This window comes from Symsagittifera roscoffensis, chromosome 9 (genome assembly GCF_963678635.1).
Source record: "Symsagittifera roscoffensis chromosome 9, txSymRosc1.1, whole genome shotgun sequence".
In the NCBI taxonomy this organism is placed as follows: domain Eukaryota; kingdom Metazoa; phylum Xenacoelomorpha; order Acoela; family Convolutidae; genus Symsagittifera; species Symsagittifera roscoffensis.
In genome coordinates this window covers 4,273,133-4,297,178 of record NC_087070.1, presented here as the reverse complement: position 1 = coordinate 4,297,178, position 24,046 = coordinate 4,273,133, and the positions used below count along the sequence as shown (strand labels likewise).

The following is a 24,046-nucleotide window of genomic DNA, read 5'->3' as shown; positions in this document are numbered from 1 at the left end:
AACGAGTACTGTTACTGTCAGGAAACTTTGGGCGGGGCAACAGGGCGGGGGGAGGGTTGTAATTGAAATGACTGGGCTAATACTGCATTAGTAAACAGTGTGAATAGATAAATAGGGGAAGACAAAAAAGATAAATGACATGGATTTGGATGTTGTATTAGTTAGTGTATCTAGCTACTGCTAAAAATATTTGCTAGGGTATAGCAGGGCTTAGTTGGACGGATAGTTTTCATTGCTTTTTCCCTGCAGTTGGGGCGATGGGTGTAATTTGCTCTCTGGACGGGCGGTTATTGAGAGGTGTGGGGGAGGGGGTTGGGTTGGCTTGGAATTATTTGTCCCAGCCCAGATATTATTGCTACAATTACCATACAGATAGATATTACAACAGCCAGCTAGAGTTATAAAAAGTACAAATTGCCAGAAAAAGAGAGAAAGGGAAACTGAGCCGTCCAGCAGGTCGAACATAAAAGTAGACTAGACTTCGCTTTCAGTCACAGTTTTTAACCTATACAAAAATCTATCCGCAACTAGAGCTTGAAATGGGGACCCAAGAAATTCATAAATAACAACATGGCGACGGGCGAAAATATCTATCCAATGCCAAATTCACAGACACTTCAATAATGTTTTCGGATTTATTTAAATTAATTTGAAAACATGAAAATTTTTGCATTTTTTTCGCCAATGTTTTTTACCAACATTTACTGTGTTTTAACCGTGTGTTCATTCTTAATAGAAAGCAAAGGTAGTATGTATAATAATAAGTCAGTGTCTGAAATACTTCTAACTAGTATTAGCTTTTGTTTGTTTGTTTATTGAACCCTATTTGAGCCGAGAGCGACGGGACGCGACGCTATAGTGGAATTTCCTTTAGTGACAGTAAGTAATAAAATAGGCGCCGTATTTGAATTTAACGGACCACCGGTTGCCTGTTACGTTTGTTGAAATGCCAGACTGAAAATACACGATCCTCCCACTTCCTTCATTCAGTTCCGCTACCCGCCTGCCTCGAACTAATCCCACCCTGTGTCAATGTGTCTAATTGGTCAGTATGCTAGAGTAACACTTCTCGACGCCACCTGCCAATTACAACTGCTACAGCGTCATTCAACACAGATGCTAATGGTGCATATAACCGAAAATACTTTCAGTCGAAAAAAAAACAAATAGTCAAGTTAATTCGTTTGATAAATAGTTCACACTTGATTTAACTGACTTAAAAAACTTTACCGAGTAGATCAAAACTTGGACCAAACAAAATCTTAGACAAAAAAATCAAAATAAATTTTGATCGATAATAGTTTTTTTTATAGAATGACAGGATTTGGCAAATATCTTACTCAAGTGTGCTTCAATTCCTGTTTTCTATGCACAACGCATACGCAGCGAACTAACACGAATTAATATTACAAAGTGACGCTAACTTAGTTATTTACCAATTTTTACTACTATTTATTACAAGAGACAAACTTAGTTGTTCGTATCAGAGCAAAACCTTCAAAGTTCCATATGACCTTTGGATCAAGATATGTCTCAAGTATTACTATATTGGGAACTGGCGAAAAGTTCCAGAATAATTGGAAAAATTAATAATATCACTCCACGTGTTATTTTGAATAAAAAGTGATATGATTGTTAATTCATGAATCACCATTTAATCCAACTCACAATGATCATTTTAATTTCAATAACTTTGGGGACAAATAAGTCACTGGTTACGCGTTGTGCACAGAAAAACATAACAAAAAATGATCTCGTTAATCAGACCAGACTTTTGGAATGTCTACTCTAAAACTTCGCTCATAACTTCACTAAAAACCATCACATTTGACAAATTTTCGTTTTAAAATTTAGTTTCACCAAAAATTGTTAGTTTGATCATTGCAACAAAAACCAGAGAAGACAAGTATTTTTTCAATATATTTTTTTGAAAATCGGAAAAATTTTGCCCTCTTATAACAGCTTATAACCAGATGTGAATTATGACGTGAAAACTTGCGGGGGAAAATGTTTGCGACGGTTTCAATTAAATGTGTTCACTTTCATTTGAGAAATCTGTTAAGAGATTTCTAACCAAAAACTATACTGGCTGACTGTAATTTACAAAAAAGCTCAGCTAGGATTTTAATGAAAACTTTAACTGGAAACCTAACTTGAGGGCGATTTTGGACTTGGCATATCAGCCCATTCCTACCAATGGAACCAAAAACCAAAGGGAAGCTGCGCTAATAAGGCGACACCTGTTTCGCCTCGGACATTGATTACAAACTGATCAATAATTGATCTTAAACAATTCAAAATGGAAAAGAAAACATATGTATAGATGAATGCTCACTGTTATAGTTTTTATTTTTCCTCCAGTTGTTTCCGTGATTCCGGGTAGAACACACTTCCCCACGAGAGAAATTTTTTGTACAGATTTAATGAAAATTGTCAGTTAATTAACAAACAGCAAAAAAAAAAAGAAACGAATAGAGATGGTAATAATGGCAAATGATTTGATGGAGTTAATTTAGATAGCTTAATTAACCAACTTGCCGATCAGCAAATTATTTGAAAACGCTCAATCAGACTTTTCAATCAAGCTTGAATGACGCAATTTCAATACGCCCAAGGTGTTTTAATTAATTGTATTGTACGTAAGGTAACAAACTGCAGTAATGTTGGATACAGAATGTTGCATTGATGGCATTCAAAACTGTAATAACAATTAGATTGATAATCAAAAGTCAGGAAATAGAATAGAACAATTTTTCCTGAGCGTCGTCGCAAAATCAGATAATGATAATGACTCAAGTCAAACTCAACAGGTAAATAAATTGATTGTTTCTGTTTTGTACCGCCTTCAGTTGCGTTTTCGTACCACAATACCCTGAAACGAAAAGCAGTGAAATAGAAAAAAAACAACTTGAGGCTAAACTATCTCCCTGAAATAATTTGTCTCTAGGGTAATCGAAAAATGAAGTGAGAGGAGAGAAATAGATCAAAAAGTGAACACTGAGTATACAATTCACGAGCACACGTCATCAAGAACCTTCTAATAATTGGCAATATAACTGAAAGCAACCTTTCACGACAAAAAAGACGAAAAATAACTAATATTTTAATCGATAAACTATAATTTTTTGCCGCGAAAGAATTTAACATCACTAATTTGTGCCTGTCTATGTAGAACTAATATTTTGAAATCAAATCGCAATTTTTTACAAGGCGTATTAAAAAAAATCGCGTTTTTCACTATTGAAAAGGACTGGTTTGAAATTGGATAACTATTTTTGATGGATATCGCTCAAAATAATTAATAGAATTGTTATCTATTTTGTGTTATTTGTTGTAAATAGTTTGTATTTGTAATCTTGTGTGCATTTGTTATTCTGAGCTTGGTTGGCGTTTTTGCAATTTGTCGAAAAACAGATCGCTGTTCTGATTATAATATACCATTATTATGGTCTCGTTGTCTCTATCAAATGGGGCCCACATGGACATAATTTGTCATAATTTGTAAGTTATAATTGGCGTGAATCAATGTAGAATTGACGTGCTAGGTCGGAGCAATAACATTATTATGCCGATTGAGCTGAATTAGACCATGTTTTATTACTTGATTCACAGCATGAATTGCGGATTGCAATTACAACAAGATTCCAGCCAGTCTAAGTGTCCAAGTTTACAATTACAAACAAAATTTCAAACTCAAAATTTAGCCAAAGTTCATTTTCTAACTTTTCCAAAAAAAATTATCGATGAATACCATAAATTTATAGATGAATACCCCTCCCCTTCAAAAAAAATCCGTTTAGGGGGGGGGGGGGGGAGGTTGTTAACTTGATCCTAAATGTCTAATGAAGTCTGCTGTTAAGTTTACAAAATCTTGTAGTTTGAGAACGCAGAGCTTCGCTTAGCACGATAGTTCGGTCAACGTCCTAAATAATGATGGGTTAAATAAGAAAAGTTGGGACCCATATCTTTCATTCTTGTCTTGTACCAACGGTTAAGAAGTTGGCGTCATAAACATGTTCAATTCTTATGTAATCAACCCAATTAATGGTATAATTGGATTCCGACAAAATTTTAGTCCTTTAGAAAAAATGTTGCTAAAACTATGTGAATTGAACCACAAATGTATCAATTGCAATTTGAGCAAAACACAGGCCGAAATTACGATGTTAAGTTGGTCCAAATTATTTAACAAAAAAAATCGAGAAATTTATCTCTTATTAGAACACGGATACAAGTATGATAGTTGGGTCCCTTAGAATGGGTCCCTGAAGAAAAATTTTTTAGGCTTCAAAATCTTCGAAAACGTGGTTCGCATTTGTTTTCTTGTGTTTTTGAAGTTTTCACAAAAAAGCGGGACCTATCTTGCGTATTTGCTTTTTTCAGGCTAGCTATCATACTTGTTCCAGAACATGTCATAAAATTCTTGTACCGAAAACTTTGTCTTTTGGTTAATATTCAGCCTCTGATTCAATAAAAAAAAGGAATTCAAAATTTCACAAACGATCTTTTCTTCCTTTTTTTGAGGTGATAAACCGGACTGGGGAAATAGTGGCTAACAAATGCTCAAAAAAATTAACTAAAAATGGATAAAAATCATTGTTATACTTGGCTAAAAAGCTACTTAAAGGGTGGTTTAGGTGCAGAAAAAAAATTCTCTAGCACTGGTTTCAAATGAAGAAAAAAAAAACAACCAACTTACCTGTTAATACTCTTCTAAGACAGTAGAATTTCTCAAAAATTAACTCCAGGACAACACTTTTTTCTGCCGCGACTGTAATAAATATGAAAAGTGGGAACAAAAACAGTTAAAATGGTCTGAGAAGCGGGAATAATAAAGATTCGGTTGTTTTCTTGGCGTCCGAAATTTTCTTGTTGACTGTCGTCAATTTTATTTCATTTCAAATTTTTCTTCCGGGCTTTGTTATTTTTTGTATGAAGAGGGAACAATTTAAAATTGTATTTTTTATATTAATATAAAATATTATAATATTTTGTATGAAAGATATTTTGATCGATTGATTTGTTTCTTTCTTTTCTCTTCTGTTAGCTGTTCAGTTGTTGTAGTAATTCTTTTCTTTTACTTCATTTCTGTTCTCTCTCTGACTCGCTCATGTTTTAAGATAGGGAGCAGTTGTGTTTTATTTTCGCTGTTCTGTTCTGTGACTGGCTAGAAATTTACAAGAGAAACAAACGCAGATTCGAGATTATTGTAGACTGAATTTAGAAGCGTTTCGTAGACTGAAGAGAATTGAAGACACGCGACAGAGACAGAGAAAGACAGCTTAAACGACAGCTGAATGACAGCTGATAGCACAATCCTCATATATGGGAGACTTTGGAACTGGAACTGAAATCAAAGCCGAATCTCAGAACATCTCGCGTCCCCCTCCTACCTACATGGCATCTTGGTAAATTTATCAACTCTGATTTTCAATAATTTCATAATTTTTTTTTGGTTACACGGGTTCGTCGTTTGTTTCATCGGATTAGTCAGCTTATGTTGCGCATTTTCAAGGAAGAATTGTTTATAATGCTTTTGCCTGTTTCCGGAGGTCGTAAAAGTTTTACTTTAAGCATTTTTATAGCTTGGATAATCTTATGTCTAGAGTTTCGTTTTCGGCTTAACGAGGGTGGAGCCAAGTTTTTTCCCCTTAATTGCTACTCGGTCCTTGATTCTTAATGCTTGTTAAGACTGTTTACTAATATCGTCCGAGACAAAGCTATGAATTTTTTGTACTTTTTTCAATTTTTGTTTCCTAATTTTAAAAAACATATACTTCTTTTTTCGGCGTTTTGTAATGCAATGTTTCAATTGTATCGCAAACGTTGCAAAACTCCGCTTCGCCTCTGTGTATATATCACGCTCGCCCCATCCTACATTTTGAGGGAAATAATTCACCCCTCCTCGACCGCCTATCTGCCTCCTTTGGACAGCTGAAGACATCGCTTAGTCAGTAGCAAAAAGACCACACAACACATCAAATGAACATCTTCTTATCTACCCACCATCCCCCCCCCCCCCCAAAGATAGAGTTAGAGGGGAGCGGGGAGGGGTCTTAACTTGATTCGGGTCCACCACAACTTAACACAAACATTCTTAGCTATTTTGACTGACATTTTTTCAAAAACCACTTGGCGTGTCGAAAGCCTCATCACATCCTCTTTGGTTTTTGTGCATATTTTATTTTTGTGGGTAATCGCCAAGGGTAACAAAATGGCTTTTTCACCAGTCTGCTCTCAATCAAATGCACAATGCATCCACAACCCCCCACCCCCCCCCCCCCCCCCCTCAACTCCTGCAGTTTTCCAGAGCGACCTTCATCAGCAGAAAAAGATACAGAGTACTCGCAGAAAATTTGCAATGGCAGATGATGAAACACCTCATAATCTCACCGAACGCTTTGCAAGCAAACAAAAAGCGAAACCATAGCAATCGCCTAAGATGGAGCAAAGTACCGTCAAAAATATTCGACCTTTTCGGAAGCTAGCATTGCAGCAGGCCTCAATTATATTTAATGGATTTTAGTGGAATTAAGTCTGTATGAAACACTTTTATGCAGAGTATTGTACAGTAAAAGGCTGAACAGCATAGACTTAATTGTGGATATTTGAAGTTAATTACGGGGTCAAAAGTCAACTGTTAGGTTTTATGATTGGCAATCGAAAGCCAAACAGAAACAGCGATAGGCATAATATTGAGAAATGTTTGAGAAGTTTAATGACACATCAAAACCTACTCTAAACCCGAAAGCAATCTTCACGCAGCAGTTTAAATAAAAGAGATAAGTACTTATCATCAACTCTGTGTCGTCGCATCAAATTTAACAAAAACGAAGAATGAGTCGTTATCAATTGTAAGAATGTTCCCACTAATTCTATCAATGTACAATGCTACGAATATGAAGCGGCCGAGAAGTGAACAAGTACCGCCTTTCATGCCGAAGGTCAATGATTCGAGGCGCTCATAGTCCGTGCTCTTACCCAACTTGAAAATCAAATTAATAAAAAAACTTTCGTAATCCGAGAAATCAGAAAAGTTGTAACTCAAGGCTTCGGGCTGTCAAAAAACGTTACATCGCTGCAAAAATCAAACCTTTAATTATGCACGTCAACCTTTAAAGATTTAAAGAACTGCATTAAAAAGTCCCTTTGACTCGCAAAAAGGTTGAACTACTGACATCTAAATATATACCAAAGTGAAACAAAACAATTGAACTTGAGAATACGAACCAGAAAAACAATAATATAATTTTCGTAATTTTGATCGAAATTTTCATCTAAGAGAACGTTTTTGAATTTTTTTTTTGATTGAGAATCGTAGAAAAACTCATTCTGCATACTTTTGAATGTGTTTAAAACGCTTTAAGAACACAAGTTTACTCGTATAAAGGTAAGGCCCTAAAGGTTACAGCTGCCCAATAAGATCTACGGAAAACAATGTATTAATAAAATCGACTGATTAGTAAATTTTTAAAAATTAAAAATCCAAAGACTTCAAAAAAATATTGTTTTTTTTTCCAAAACTCTTCACCCCATACGCTATGTAAAGTATAAACTGATGTATTTAGCGTCTACCAACGTATTAAAAATTCGTAAAAGCTCGCTTCAAGTCAGTTCTGGATTTTCTGGTCCGGATTAAATCGCCCATTACGCGTTAATAGCGAGAAACTCGGGCTTGAATTGCTCAAGGTTACTGCTTTTTTCTTTATTTGATCTCAAGACCTTAATAATTTTTTTTTATGCTGTAAAGTTTTGCACAAAAATGTTATTTTGAAAGTCGGAATTCGTCTGAAGAAAAATTACACCGAGCTCAAATAATCCATCCCTTTCCTGAAAGTACGGATAAAAAATTTCAAAATATTGCATTCCCCAGTTAAGACAAATACTAGCAAAAATAATTCATTAAAAACGAAAATGGTTTCGAGCAAATTCTAGGATCGTTTAAAGTTGAAACTATCACTACAGAAATGGAATCACTACAAAATTCTTTGAAAAAAGTTATAACCCCTGGTCTGGGAAGATTTCATGGATTTCCTATTTGTAGTCTACCACATTGTGACCTATTTTGCCTTTGATCATCAAGTGAAATTTCTATGCTAAAAACATAGCCTTGCAAAAACAATTTTTGGATCTACTTTAACTCTGAGAACAAGAGCATTTCCTCCGAAAAGAATCAATTTATAATCAATGGAAAGTGTAAAGCTGTAAAATATAAGTATAAGAAACTTCAATTTAAAAAAATAGTTTGAATCTGGTATGTTTTGAATGCTCAAAACGTGTAACAAATAAATCTGTATTTATATATTAGTTTTTTTTTGAAATTAACATCGATTTTACCAATTCTCCAAAAGGTTACACAGCTTTCCAGTACAAATATATCTCTACGTTTTCCCGAATTCGCGTTTGGGGTGGTAATTTGTTAATAAAACTTTAAAATTTTGAATGAGGACGTCTGATATTGAAGATTTAACACTAAAACATGCTGTTCGTTCTTAACAATTTTTATGAAAAAAAAACTTTGTTAATTATAAAATAATAAAAACAGAACGCATAGATAATAGTTTTTGCACCAATTTGATTATTGATACGTTTTTGGGAATTAACCGTCAATCGATGGTTCAACTGGAATAAATAGTTAACACATAAGCAAAACTGCACTTCGCAAACCAAGCGAGAAAACGCTCAAAGGAGCTTTAAAAGACAAAAGCCAGCGCAATAAGGAAAAAGAATACGTATAGAAAATAAACCTTAAATGAAAAAAACTAACGATAAGTACCGGAATCCAAGTTAATTAGGATTTTAACTTCCTAGAATCTGCACCACGACCACTTGCAAACTGAATAACACTAGCTACTAAAGAAGCAGCTAGATTAGCAAATAAATTGCCGAGGCAATCCTGTCAAAAGTGCACTTAAAATTTAATATTATTTTCAGTAGTCCGGGTTGCAATCTACGACCAGCATACTAGGAGTCTCACATCCTCGCATCATGCTATGGTTTTTTGGAAGTAAAGTAATGGCCCAGATGAAGCTGTAGATACCTTTTTGATTCTAAAATTTTGTAACAATACGATGGTAAGGAGTTATAAGTAACAAAAAGAGTGCGTCGAAAAATGATGCTATTGTTATGAATAATTTGTAACAAGAGCTCATAACGCTCCAGGTAAAAAACGGCGGCTAAGGAAACGGTTGGTGAAAACTGTTAGTGAAAATTTACCAAGCATCATAAGAAAAAACTGAAAAAATTTGAATTTCTAACAAAACTGTAACTTAGGAGCTCATACGATCCGTCATGATGGTACGAAAACTGCAAGTATGGCAGTGGGGCTGAGATCATCGTAATATGATGAGTGAAGACTTGAGACATACATAAACGGGTAAGTTAAAGTTAAAGTGCTGTTAACTTATATGAGCAGCGAGAATTTGAAAAACTATGCATTTTAGATGTGAGCAACGTAGTACCATCATAACTTATTTTAAAACAGGGTCCTGCCTAATCATCTTTCGGTGTAATATAATTTATCTACTCTCGTACAAGTTATTTTGCGTACTTTGCTGAATAAAAACTAAGAACGACAAAAGAATAAATTTCATGCCAAAATTGTTGAAACGTGGCTGTAGCTAATGCCCAAGCCAGTATATCCATTTGAAAAGAGAAGAGAAAAATCTTTCAAGAAACCATTAAAATTTCTAATTCCAAAGCGGTATTTCTACCAAAGTTAAAGAGGATGCCTTTAATCACAGAAAAACCCTAGTTCTCGGTCAAATTATTACAAATGGCATTTTTAGGGCCATAAATTTTTTCTAGAAAAGTTATTGCGTAACCTCTTATGCAAGAAAGTTATCACAAATTACTCGTTCGGCTAAGTCATGAATCCCACATTGGCAGGGTAAATTTCGAGAACAGTTAAAACGTTCAAAAAAATGGTCGCATATGTCAAAAAACTACCATTTCACAAGGCTGTTTTTTTTCTTAAAAAAATGAAGCAATGTTTCTCCAGAGAAGAAAGAAATGTTTCTCCAGAGAAGACTGAATTTAGATTGAATTTTTAAAGTCGGTTTTGGCAGGGTAGTTTTTGGTAAAAGAAAATAATTGAAAAAGATCAAAACGTCAAAAAATGATGTTCTTTTGAAGCCAAAACAATAGTTCTACAAGTTTTAAGGTGTAGCCAATAATGCAGGGAAGATTACCAATAGCTGACCAGTTGATTGTAAGTGCAATCTCTGATTTATTTTTTGAGAAAATAAAAATTTACAAAATTGTTTTTTAAATAGTCATTTTTAAACGGCCGTAAGTTTTTTTTGAAATTAGAGGGTTGCAATTTGTACAGAAAAAACCTGAACCTATTTTTTTCCACGGACTTGGGTGGGTAGCTTTTGAGAGGAGTCAAAAAGTTTCACAAAAAACTAAAGTTTTAAAAAACTGCTTTTGTGTGGCCATAAAAACTTTTCAAAAAATGAGAAGTAGTTTCAATAAAGCACGCACAAGGCATGAGATCCTCATAAGTCATGCTTTCGACAGGTAACTTAATCTCAGATTTGGCAAAATAATTTCTCAGAAGGTGAAAAGAGTTACAAAAAATGGTCAAAAACTCCCCCACTGAAACTTTCGAAGATAGCAAAACGTGGAGTAAGTTAGAAAGAGTCTAGCGTAATATGCAGGAACTGAATGAGTAGCGGGTTTTTTCCAAAAACGGATAAATTTTTGTGTGAGAAAAACTGAAGTTTCGCAAACAAATTCTAAAGGGTCTCAAAAAAATTTGATCAGATAGTTTTTCATAATACTCTTTTTGTCAAACAACAACTAACACTAGCCACCAGTAAAACAACACCAGATGCCTATAAAGTCACTATGATTGACTAATATGTACCAAAAACGCCACCGAAGAGCACTTGTATTTGCAACTCAAGCTGGAAAAATGTTGCATCGTAGCATAAGCACAACTTGTATAAAAACAATTTTAGTTACCGCTTTTTTCTTATCATTTCGAAAATGAAGTTTTGATTCATTTAAGCTTTGAAAAAACCTTGAAAAGTTAAGCTTCGATCACAGAAAACATAAATTTTTGCTTCAAGTTTGATGATGAAGTCACTGAAAAATTTTGAATTTCGCCGCACAAGCCAAACCAAATTGTTCTTATATCAGGGCGAAATATTCAGAACAAAAATAATATTATGTAGAGATTTTGCAATGACAAGTTTTCTTTTATTTTCTAGATTAATTAAACTTTCGAATTGAAAAATTTTCACGCCCAATTTGATGTGATATCAATTTTAAAGTCTGCAAAACATCTATTGAACCAATTCGCGATTACATAAAATTTATTTATTTTACTGGATCTGAACAACATAGCAAAACGTCAGAAAAGAAGCTATGAGGGTAATCAATTGCAACAGGTGTTTCTGGGAACCCATCAACGAACACATCAACGGTACGTTTTCAGCAAGAAACGCTACCTTTCAAATTTAGTTCCAACTTAAATGCTCTGACTGCCCAGTAAGATCTCTAAAATAGTGGGCGATGAAATGTTCTCGAAATATTAAAAAATTAACCAAGCATCATAAGAAAAAACTGAAAAAGTTTGAATTTTTTTTACAAAAATCGTTGCCACGCAAGCTAGGTAAAAAATAAAGTGATGTGTTTTGCGTCTCATAATGCAATACTAAAACCAAAATCTTGCCTCAAGTCAATTTACTTTGATGTTGGAGCCGTATTAAATCGCCGCTTAGGCGTTTGGAGTACAAAATATATTGTTAATTATCGCAGGTTAGTAAAATTGACATTTTTTAAGCCCCCATAAACTATGATCTCAAGTGAAGTATTTAAGTTTTTCTTCTCAGTTTGTCCAAAAATTTTCAGATGGTACAAAAATTTAACTTCAGATTTCGTTTGAAGAAAAAACCCACCGAGCACAATTTTTTTACCCTTTTTTGGAAAATTGGAAAAATGTCTACTCCACAACTCAGAAAAATACTCCCGTTTCAAAAGTTTTGGTTTTCAGTTAATTAACTTTAAAGCCTGCATGACTGTGAAGCTAATAATTACCTAAAAAAGAAATCTTAAGTATGTAAATCACTGGAAACCAAAGCGACGGTTCCATTCAGGCTTTTTTGAAAATGGGCCCATTGTTAGGAATAATTTTAAATGAATTCTTATTTTAAATAATTTTAAATGAATTCAAAAAATAAAAAGTATTAAATAATGTTTCAACCCTTTGTAGGTTTTAAACGGGAAAGTGTATAGTCTGAAAAACAAAACAATTTTTTAAAACAATCAAGAACCAGCACTAAAAACGTTCATATTTAAAGTTGAGCACTCAATTAGCCTCTAGTTTTAGGTCTATCACAGCATGACCTTATTCAGCTTCAATCGTCATACCAATTGAAAACTCAAGAATGAAAAAATGGCCTTGGTTAGCAAGAAAACAATTTCGCTCTGCAATTTATTTCAGAATAGATTGTTGAGAAATATTAAAACGATAACCATATTTGAATAAACAAAAAAGTTGGCGCCTTGTCAATAAATTAGCGCATGCTTTTATCTTTGGTTATTTTTTGCATGGTTCTGAGGGCTCCAAAATCTCAAAAATTTCATAGTTTTTTTTGTATTGCTACTGATTGTAACCCGATTTCTAGTTCCATGAGACAAAGATGTTGCCACAATACCATTGTTTCAACAGTTAGACTCAAATTTTTGTTAAACGCCAAAAAACCGAACTATCAATGTTTGATTCTGAAAGAAAATAACTTCACGCAGTCACTGGTGATTGTTTGAGTTTTCCGTGAATTGCTTGGTAGCTGATTGCCTTGTTTTTGCGCTATCTACACGGTTGATAATTTCTGCCGCGTTATCTAATGCCGCGTCAGAAGTCTCGATAAAATGCAATAAAACAATCTTCAAGTCTCATCAAGTCTCGGCATAACCTCGACACTGTTTTTATAGACAGAATTTTACCGAATTTTAATTTTGACTGTGTCTTTAACTTCGATTTTTTTCCAGCAAAAAAAAATATTATAAGAATTAACTCCCTAAATTAAAATCAAAAGTATCACCCAGTTTCAATTAAGTATACAACGTTTTAAAAAAAAATGACTAAAAATCATGCTCAACTTGCAAGTATACTTGAGAGGCTTCCAGTTTTATTAGACCTTAATCAAACGATGAGTTTTTTTTGATCGACAAGAAAAAAAAAGAACTTCGTTCAAACAGACAAATTTTGAACTAGCCAAACTGCAAAGCTTTAAAACTGAAGTAAAAATTACCCTGAACAAAAACAGTTATTGATTGTGGAGGTATTACATATATTCTTATTATGTGTATCAACCAAATCAATTTTTTTTCAATATGTATAACTTCAAACAAATCTTCTGAGAAACTACCCCATGAAGACAATTTCTTTTCTAGGAAGAAAAAGAGAAAAATTTGTACTTTTCCCAAAAACTGAATCAGCTTTTCCTACATGGGTGATAGTATCGAAAAAAATATCTTCAAATAGGGCATGAAGACGTCTTTTTTGAGGATAAAAAATCAGACATATTGACATTTTATGAAAATAGTTCTACTCCAATTAAAAACTACAGTTTCATAAAAATAAAGTAACCAAAAACTGACTTTTTGATCGGATTGTCGAATAAAGTAGAAAACAAATTGCTAACAGTGATTTCCTTTTTATTCGAAACGTTTCACATATTTCATTTTAATCTCAAATTTTTTAGTAAATCTTTGTTGTTAAAATGTTTCGATTCCTGGACGCAAAATTCAAAAAATTTTAAAAAGCTGAAAATCTCGAAACCCTCATTTTGAAAAACAGATAGAAAACTGCTTTTGTTCCAATTTAAAGGCTGAAATATTTGAAAAACAAAAAAAATCTGCAGCAAAAACTAATCAACTCTGCGCTTATATCATGGCAAAGTCCTGAATGTTCCAACTGCACTGTAAATGGTCTCAAACAGTTTTAGTAGAAAAATATTTGACACATTTTAATTTTGAAAAGTTCTACCACAGCCAAAATTAAACACATTTCAATCTATTAGGGAATTTTTGCGACCCATTGCTTGTTTCAATCTCATGACGCCTTCTGCATCATGCATGAAATATTCAAAATGCGCGTACATTAGTCTAAAAACTGCAATTCGACGATTTTCAAGCCCCGAGAATTGTATCAAAAGGTTTTAGAGGAAACATTTTTTTAAATATATTTGAGTCATTATCTTCAGTGGGGAACAAAAATATTTCGTTGAAAACTATGTTTCGATCGCGGAAGTTGGTCTGAATAAAAAAAACTATTCCATGTATGTATAGTGCTCACGGTCTTCAAAAAATGCTGAAAAATCAGCCAAAGCGTCTCTGTCTCTCTTTTGTTTCAAAATTTGTGCAACCATCCTGGTGAATTCAATTTAGAATTTTTTGAGTTTTCTCTAAAATCCATAAAATTTTTCCAGGTCAAATAAAGTATTTTGTCTCCATTTTGAGAAAAATTGAGGAAAAAACGAGACTCAAATCACTCAAATATAAAAAAAACTGTTTCCTCTAACTCAACAGAAACTACAACCTTAAGTAATTGTTAAAATTATTGTAAGTCTACATAAAAACTCTTTTATCAAGACCTTCATAAAAAAAGAGCTGCACACAAAACAGGAGTGCTCGTATCATGGTTGAGAATTGAGTTATTCGTTTCCCATGAAAAAAAAACGCGGCCTAAATTGATATAACTCAAATAAAAAACTTCTTCCAGAACTTGAAATCAAGCCCAAAGTGATAAGCTTCTTTTTTTAATTGAACAAAAAATGTCTCAATTGAATTTGGAATGATTTTTAAGCCAGTTTGATTTGCCGCTGACACTACGCGTTAATTAAAAACTGGCATATAGCACGCATTAGTTATCCTAAATTGGCTTAAAATGCAATTTTACACCCACGGATTTACGTCGCAGAGCAAATCAGTTTTTAGCCCGCTTTAATACATAAAAACTTCGACATGTAGAATTATAATAGATGTCAAACCCAGAAAAAAATTTAGTGCCCACTTTCAAAATTGACTGAATTTTATAGTACTAAATAAAAAAGCGAGCATAAAAAAATTGATCATCATTTTTTTGCGTGCTTAAGAAATTTAGCTTTTAAATTTCCTTAAGAGAAAAAAACTTAAGAAATTTAGATTTTAAATTTCCAATTTACATTATGAAATAATTTATAGATAAAAACTTTGAAATGTAGAATTGTAACTGAGGTCAGGTACAGAAACAACTGAGTGTCCTCTTTCAAAACTGACTGAGTTGTAAAGTACTAAATAAAAAACGAACAGAAAAAAGTTTGATCATCATTGTTTTTGCGTAAAAAACAGTTTCTTCAGAAAATGCTTTCAAGGGCAACATAAAATGGGCTAATTAACCAAAAAAATCAATCGATACCATATTATGATTGATATTTACGCTATTAACAGGATAAAATAGCTATTTGGCAAATAAAATTTTCTCTTGTAAAATATTCAGCGCGCTTGTTTGAAATGAATGTTTTGTGCTGAATTGTATTTCAAAATTGAAAAACTTATGCGGTAGGTCAATGAGGGAAAAATTGCACGGTTGATCCGTTTTGTAGCATAAAACTTTCATTTGTTAGGAAAAAATTATACTTGTTTTTGAAAAACCACCAAAACTCGATCGCTAATTCATTTTTAACTCTGAAATCAATCCCGATCAGCGCTAAAGTGACACTCTACAGAGTCTGATTAGCTACCTAAATATAATTGAAGCAGTACGCATTTGAACAGCGAAACCAATCTTATGCGTTTGATGTAAAATATCACAGGTAAAAAATAGTTTTATTTTCAGGGCATCAAAAATTTTTAGGCTGCCCAGAAATTCCGTCAAAACAAGCTTTTGAAAAGCACACGAAATTAAACATCCAATCTTTTTCCTCAAAGGCGGTATAATGTCGACTCAAATTATTTCAGCGTATTTCATTACTTCTTCGTTCAAGTAGAAAAGTTTTTTGTTATGTTTTTAAAAACAGTTATTTAAAAAAATGATTTTTAATGCGTTCATTTGAAGTGAAATTCTAATGAGCTGGCGAGTTATATACTCATACAAATTGATTTTTAAAAAATTTTTGTAAAAACAGAAAAACAGGTGAAGTTAATACTTTTAGAGCCGTATTCAGTGTTTTAACAATTACAAGAATTGCGATATGAAACTTCACATAGCATCTCTGTCAAATATAGTTACAAATACTTGAAAGAATAGAAAGAATCATCCCAGAATATGAAGTGTCAGCTTTCTGTTAAAAGCTCAATTTCTTGATAAAATAACGTACTATATATTGATAACGTTTATCTAAAATAACATGTCTCTGCTGATCAATGTTACACCTATTCTAATGCCATGCTCAAAAATAAGAATGATAAGGGCTTTCTATTTTGAAACGATTCAAAATCAAACCGTAATCTTAAATTTTTCGCATAGAAAACTTTTGTTCAGCCAGTTTTACAATATGAGGTCCTCGTAAAAAATCCTGCAGATACGTTTTTTAAAAGTCATATGCTTAAATAAAAATTTTGGATCAATCAAACACATAATACAACATTATTAAATTTTTACTGTTCAATAATTATATATATAAATCGTTCTGAGCAAAATAATACGGATTGAAAGCCAATCTGAAAATTTACAAAACTTTCAGATTACCTACTGAAGACATGCACCACAATTTCAACTTAAAAAAACGAGAGCTGTTCCAGTTTGTCTTAAAGTTGCGTTAAAACAGTCCATGTCTGTTAAAATTTGTGTCCTTGTCAACAATTTGCTTTTCTTGATCTTTAAATTTACACAATTGATAAAAATTTTAAATAACCAGGAGCTGCACAATTTCAACCATCAAATTTTAAACAATTATATTCAAACTAATGGTGACTTGATAAACAGGGTGTGTTGTAGTTTAACCAGGGTAAATCTGAAGTTAGCACCTTCATATTTTTTCGATAAAATTTTTAGGAAAATTTTTTTGGTGAACCGCCAATTTCAATTTATACCAAAAGGTGACAGTGCTTCTACTTCTATCATTTAAGCAATTTGGAAACAATCTATCGCTTGGAAACAATTTATTCTTCGAAGCCTTAATTAATGATTTTTATGAAGATATTGTAAAAAAACAAGTGTTTCTGGGTGTGTATCTGCATTCATTTAAGATAAGTCAACGAATCTTTTGGCATATCAAAATTGTTGTTATTTTTCCCACAAAATTGTTATTGTCAAACTTTTCTAATAAAAATTTATCGGAATATTATAGAAACATTAAAGAAGAAGAAATCAAAAGTAATCAGTGCACTATTTTTACTCCGACAAGGGCTCTTTCGTACTTTTTCTTTCTCCCAAAATATCAATATTATGAAAAGTTCGTCAACCAGCCTAAAAAGGGTTCATTTTTCAAAAGTTTATGATGATGATATACGTCTGCTTCGGCTCCCAGTCCTTTCCGCCCCAAAAACAGTCAGTTCCGGAAATGACTGCTTTTGGGGCGGAAATGACTGTAGTGGAAGTGACTGGGGCAGAAATTACTTGGTTTTTGGGCAATTTTAATTAGAACAAAAAGCTGACAAACCCTCGTTTTTGATTTCAATCCTATTGAACATCAGCGTTGAAAACAAGTCGACCAACTCCCTTTTAACCACTAATTTGATTGAGATACAATTAGACGTTATCGTTTTTTATGATTATGAGTCATCCATTATGATAGTGGGAAGGTTCATGTAGTTTTCTAATCGAGGGTCTAATCGAAGATCTAATCGAGTCGGCAGAAGTTTCGATTGGGCCTCGATTGCTGCTCTGAAAATCGAATAAATGCGACTCAGAAATCCTTCTGGAATGAATTGAGGCAAGCTGATTGATGTGACAATTACTTAATCAGAGCCAAACTTTTTCGCACTTGACATTGCGTTAAGGAGGAAAAATATGAAAAAAAAAACATTTTTTCCAAAAGTTTAATCAAAATGTTTGCCTACAAAATACTTTATAGTCATAGTAGAGCAGTCGAAACATTCAAAGTTTTGCATTGTTACGAGCATTCTTTTGATAAAGTTTATTGTACAAAGAGCGAAAGCAACAATTTTACTCCATATTCCGAGCTTCAATTCATTCAGACGAATTTCGGTTTTCTGTTTAACCATTTTCGGCAGATTTTTTTACCATCTAAAAAATTTGATGAGCTAAACTACAATTAAAAAGTATACTTCACCTGTTATTATAATTCGAAATAAAAGGCTCAAAAAATTATGGGGTTTAAAAATCGCCAATTCAACCACTTGGGATAATTAATGCACAGGAAGTTTGCAGTTTTTTTAATGTGTAGTAAAAGCGGCGACAACATCGAGCTCAATAATTTTTACTTAAGAAACAATAAATGATACAAATAATGGGACCGCAGGTGCCAATGATGTCACATTTTAAGTTACATCGGGTAAGGGGAAGCTTTAAAAAACCATCTTTTTTTCTCATCAAAAAAGTATCAAAAAAATTGAACTCGAAGCCTTACCAAGAGTGCAAAATCAAAATTAATATGTCATCTTTGTCGTGTAAAATTACAAGTATTTGATGAATTTTCATTGGTTTTGACCTGCTTATTGTTTTACTGTTTAGTTTGAATTTAAACAAGGCTGCTCGTATCAGGGAAAAGCCCTGAATGTTCCGACTGCATTTTGAAGTTTATGGAGCAGTAATAACATTAAAAAACTAAATGTGAAATTTGAAATTTTTATGAAAATCATCCCCCAGACGCCATGTAGATTACAAAAGGGTAAATTTTGCTCCTTGTATTAAATCAATTATGGCAAGTAAGCTTCTTTCAACCAATTTGTACTAACTTCTAAGACAGATTACATCTCCGCTTACGCGTTAATAGCCCGAAATATATCACGCGTTAATTGTCCCAAATTGAGCAAAATGGCAATCTTTAAACCCCCATAACTTTACGAAAAAAAATCACTGGTGAAATATCTTTTCAAATTCAAGCTCAAGACAACAATACCATTTGAATGATATAAAAAAATTCCGTCAAAAATGGCTTGGTAAAAAGTCGAAATTTGTCTGAAGAAAAAAAACCGACCCCGAGCACAAATATTCCGTTACTTACGTATCAAAATTCGGAACAATAATAAGAAAAAGAGAGAAAGAGAGCAGGAAAAAATGCAACATACAAAACAACTTCGAAACTTGGCATTGAAAGTTGAAAAAACGTCGGCAAATTAAGAGACTTTAAAAGACAGCAAAATCTCTGGATGTTGCGTACAACTGGTGTTAAACATAGAAAAATATTGTTCATCAAATCGTTTATGAGCACTTAAAAAAGAAGTGTTTTAGCTTTTTGTTTCAGCGACTCATTATCATAGACAAGAAAAGTCCATAAGTAAACATGCAAAAGTATGATTTTTCTAGTTTTTCAACAGGGTAGAGTAGGTTTAGTTTATGCAATTGCTAAGCTCTGTTTTTTGCCAGTTCTTAAACTTTTGCCAGCCCTTTTTTTAGTTTGACAACATAGCTTTAAATATGTATAACAAGGTTAGTTATGTCCCAAAAAGAAAAAAAAGAGCATACGCTGTTTTGTAGTTCAGTTCGTTCCACATCTCCAAAACAGTTAAAATCATATATAAAATTTTATTTTACTTTAATGACGAGTCAATTTTTCATTTGGCACTATTTGGCATTGTTTTTGCTTTAATTTAGTTACTGTTAAATCGACATTAATTTTTAAACAGACGACAGCTCGGGTAATTTTGTTTTATTTTTACAAAAAAGCTTTAAAAATTTGTTTGGCAACTTTTTTGAAAAACAAGCTGGTAGGACTCTTCTTATCCTAAGAGCGGAAGAAACGGATGTTTTCATTTGAAGAATTTTTTCACATTTTCTATTCGTGCATCATAAATGGCTCCAAGAAAAAAAAAGATCACTTTTTGGAAAAACTCTTTTTTTTTCGTTTTTAGTTTCTTTTTGACAAAAATAACAGTATGCGGAATCGATGGTTCTGTAAATCGTGTGTTCTGAAAACAAACAATGTTTCAGAGTCAAAACTGTCTCAAAGTCGAGAAACAAATCGGTCTGAACTTTTTGCTGTTCGGATTGTAATTTATCGAACAACGGAAGAAACGGATTTTTTCATCGGGAGATTTTTTAAAATTAGAGATTAGAAAACTTACCAAGAAAAACAAAATTTTATGAAAGCAGGCTCATCAAAAAAAGAGTAGCTGCATATTTTGAAAACTTGATCGTCTGGAGCAAATCCACTTTTTTGGTTCATCGCATTTGCCTAAATGGCAAATTTGATTTTCGATTAGAATCAAAAACCCCGTGGCGAGTAAATTTAAAAAGCATTAGTTTTCAGCACTCTGAAAAAGAGCACGGTTTAGGCTTGCAAGTATTGAACAGTATTGAAAAATGTGACACCCTCACTCAGTGCTGGTTGCCAAATTTTTCCAACGGGACCCCTTACGAATTATATAGGGCATCCATTTCTGACCAACCAACCCAAATTATTTTGGCAAAATTCAACTTAACGGATTCCCAGCTTTCAATAACAACCCAAACATTTTCCAAATGCTTTTTTAGTCGAATCTTACTGTAAAAAATTGAAAATAAAAACAAAAAATATATGCATATTTTCAAATTATTTCCCCAGCTGTAGAAAATTTTAAGAACGTTTCAATACTGCACAGTTCATTTCGCTCACGCCACAGAACTCGACCAAAAAAAAAATGGCCAGCAGACTGATCTTTGATTGACAGACTCGGCGGAATTAAATCATTGTTAATTTATAATTAATTACCTAAGCAATTGAAACAAATATAAAAAAAGCGTAACTACATGAACGCAAACACGCACGTCGATGCACACACGTGCATTGGCTTTTTCCTGGAACCCGTTTGCTCTAGTTTTCACAAAATGTTTTTACAGATTGAAACTCAGGGGACTTTGAGAAGTCTTCTGATATTTAAAAAAAATTAAGAAAATCCGGAATACGGTAAGAGTCGCCAATATTTTTTTCGAAAACATCCTTTGGCACCAATATTCACTAAATTAGATGAGCGAGCGCGCGCCAAAAACTTTTTCAAACAGCCAAATTGGCAACTTTGACACTTTCTCTAAAAAAATTGTTAAAAGCCCAACATTATTTTGAGCTAAGTTATGTATAGCCTATATGTGATTATTGCGCTTTGGGAGAACTCGGAAAAATAATTTGGCTGACTCGCAAACAATTCCAAATTTTTTCCAACCCCCCCCCCTTAAAAAACTCATGCGTCAACAAGGGGTACGAAAATTCAACATTACTTACAATTGACAGCTGTTGCACGTGAAGAAACATCAACGAATAGTAAATGTCAATTTGTTTTGTCACCAAGATGAGCAAAAATAGAATTTTTAATGAATAAGGACTAGAAATTAAGAATTAGGAAGAAGGGTTGCGTTTTATTCTAATTTCTAGCTGTTTCTGTATTTTTTTTCTGTTCAAACCCTGACAACAGAATTGAAGTTAAATTCAATTTAATCAACAAAATGAAATTGACAGGGACAAAAAAGAAAGATTAAAAGTGTCAGCAGGGAATTGAGCCTCTAATTAAAATCGACTCCCTCTTCGTTATGCCTGAAGAAATGCACAAGTTCAAATGGAAAATAAACAAACAACAACAATTAAAGGAAAAACTCACAAACAGAAGGCGTAATTAGCAGTTAATTAAAAAAAGAAGTTAGACATATAAATTGCCAATCGCAATTTTAGTGTTCTTAGTTTAAAAACAGGGAATACTTTTTTTAAACAAATTTGTTCACTTTGTTATAAAAGATCTTTAGTAGTGTAGGTATAAGCATATACACGACATATGTCAAATCATGTGTCAGTTAAACCTCATTCTGTTTGATGATTTTTTTCTAACTTCTAAAGAACGCATTTAATGAAATGACGAGTAAATCTATCAATTAAAATCGGAAAGGCGGCTCCAAATCTTCAGTTGTCGACCATATTTCATAACACAACTGAGTTCTCCTCTTGTCTTCTGTTAGTTCGGAATTGTGCCGTCCCACTTATGAACCAGTCATGAATTGCAGCCATTGTTGTTGTAATTGCAATTGTATTGGTAGCATGTTCAGATAAAGAGCAGGGGAGGGGGTTTGACGACATTTAACACACCAACATTAAATTCACCAAGTCCTCTATAAGTACAAGACACTTGCAAGTGGCACAGGCAATGAATACTATAAATAGGAAGAGTATTCAGAATATTTGGTATATATTCTCTCTAACAAATGGCAGAAGTAGTAGATTGGTGGTACAGTCGAGTAAGTGCCTTTTAGCCTTCAGCACTCGTTGTCAGTCAGCGCGTCAGCAGTCATAGTCAGTCAACTCATTTCATTTCATTTCATTTCAATTCAATTCAATTCAGTGCTTAGTCTCTTATTTATACATGTGTGTATACGAGTGTATGGTGGTATGGGTATATGCAAATATGTGAAAATGTGTTTGGTTAGCTGTCACTCATTTTTCCATGGCATAGTTGACGTTTCAATTCAATAGACACACAAAATAGGCAGTAAAGGCAGTCCTATATACCCCCTATTGCTGTTGCAATTCTATCTATCAACATACGCCGCCATGTTCAAATTATTTAGCGTTATTTCCGTGTTGCACTTTGTGTGCCTTATTGTGTGGTGTTAAGGGGGGGGGGGGGGGGGGGGTGGTATGGGGAGGGGAGGGGAGGAGAGAGGGGATAATTGAGGTGTAGTGAAGTGGGAAGCTACACACTCGAGTGACTTGTTATTGCCATATGTCTCTATCTCAATCTGCCTCGCCTACCAACAACTCAACGACAACATGTTACAACCTAATAATGCATTGCTGTAATGACACGCTGTAATGACACAGGCTGTCAGATACAATTCAAATCGATTCATTATGCGGGTCTTTTTGCTTATATCCCCCTATATGATTTAAAAATTTTTTTTTTACAGGGGTCGATTTTAGAACAAAACACAAGGATGATGCCCAGAGCCTTGAATAAACTCGGAAAAAGGCTATTCAGAACGCAATTTTGTCTCATATTTGAGAAATTAGGATAATGAAAACCGCAAAAAAACGTAAGAAGACCTGCTTGAGGCTAAATTAGATAAAATTTGTTCGTTTTGGCTCGCGCCATATTGATTTCTTAGTCTAACCCTGCGTTTCTTAGTAATATCGATCTAATTTTGCAACAAAACTTTTATTTTGACTCTTCATCTTTTAGGGGGGTATAAACAAAAAGATCCCATGATGCTATAACATAGCAGGGTAGCATAAAAATCTGATGTGTATTCTCAATTGATTTTTATTTTCATTGATAACGTTTTTGTTTCAAGAATCAATTAACTCAAGTGAAATTAATGACACAGCACCCGAAAGCAGAACACAAGTTTCCCAATTTTTCTATTCCCAGTCGGTTTCTGAGGATGAAATGGACAAATCCGAAAGTGCTGAAAAGCCTTTCCAGCTTGGCTGTAGAGCACATGCACGAAAGAACTTTTCTGAAATGATCTTTATGGCTCTCGTCAACAGTGGCCAGTGACCACGAACTGGCTGGACTCACAGCCGATATTGCTTCTTTTGTTAACATGATGCTTGTGAAAAGAGAATCTGCAACCCTGAACTGAAGAATATTAGCGATCAAAGACGGGTGCAAACTGCTAGCGAAATCAAGCGCAGACTCAATTTCAATCGTTTCTAGTAGGTTTTCATGACGGTATCTCAGGTCCACGTGAAAACTGAACAAAGGCATCGGTGTCAACGCCATTGACCGACGTTTTGCAAGTAATTCCATCTGCTTGATGCTTAACCTAGGCCCAAGTTCCTTCGAAAGATCGTGCCAAATTTTGACAGCTCCTGACAAGTTCACGCCAGAAGCTTGAATTTTATCCAGAGCATAACTCACAGGATTCAGAAGTAAACAATAATCTTCATTATTCTGTTTCAAGTTCAAGTTGGTTATCGCATCATAATATTCCTTGGGCATTTCTATGCGATTTTCTTTGGAAATTGTT

The 24,046-nt window shown here is 33.6% G+C and overlaps 2 protein-coding genes across 5 annotated transcripts in view; one reads left to right on the top strand and one right to left on the bottom strand.

Annotated features, from left to right (window-relative positions):
• The window catches only part of LOC134854428 (uncharacterized), a 63,834-nt gene extending 42,332 nt beyond the window's left edge, over positions 1–21,502 (bottom strand). The window contains exons 1-2 of one of the 4 annotated variants that reach the window (XM_063870671.1): positions 21,315–21,502; positions 2,336–2,872 (exon numbers count right to left, since the gene is read on the bottom strand). The gene's annotated coding sequence lies outside the window, so the exon portion shown is untranslated. Of the gene's footprint in view, positions 1–919; positions 1,115–2,335; positions 2,873–4,699; positions 5,399–21,314 lie in introns of those variants that run through there. The other 3 variants (XM_063870670.1, XM_063870675.1, XM_063870673.1) reach the window with 3 other exon arrangements.
• LOC134854429 (uncharacterized) overlaps positions 1–24,046 on the top strand; it is a 227,818-nt gene that overhangs the window by 39,889 nt on the left and 163,883 nt on the right. The gene's annotated exons all lie outside the window — the stretch shown is intronic.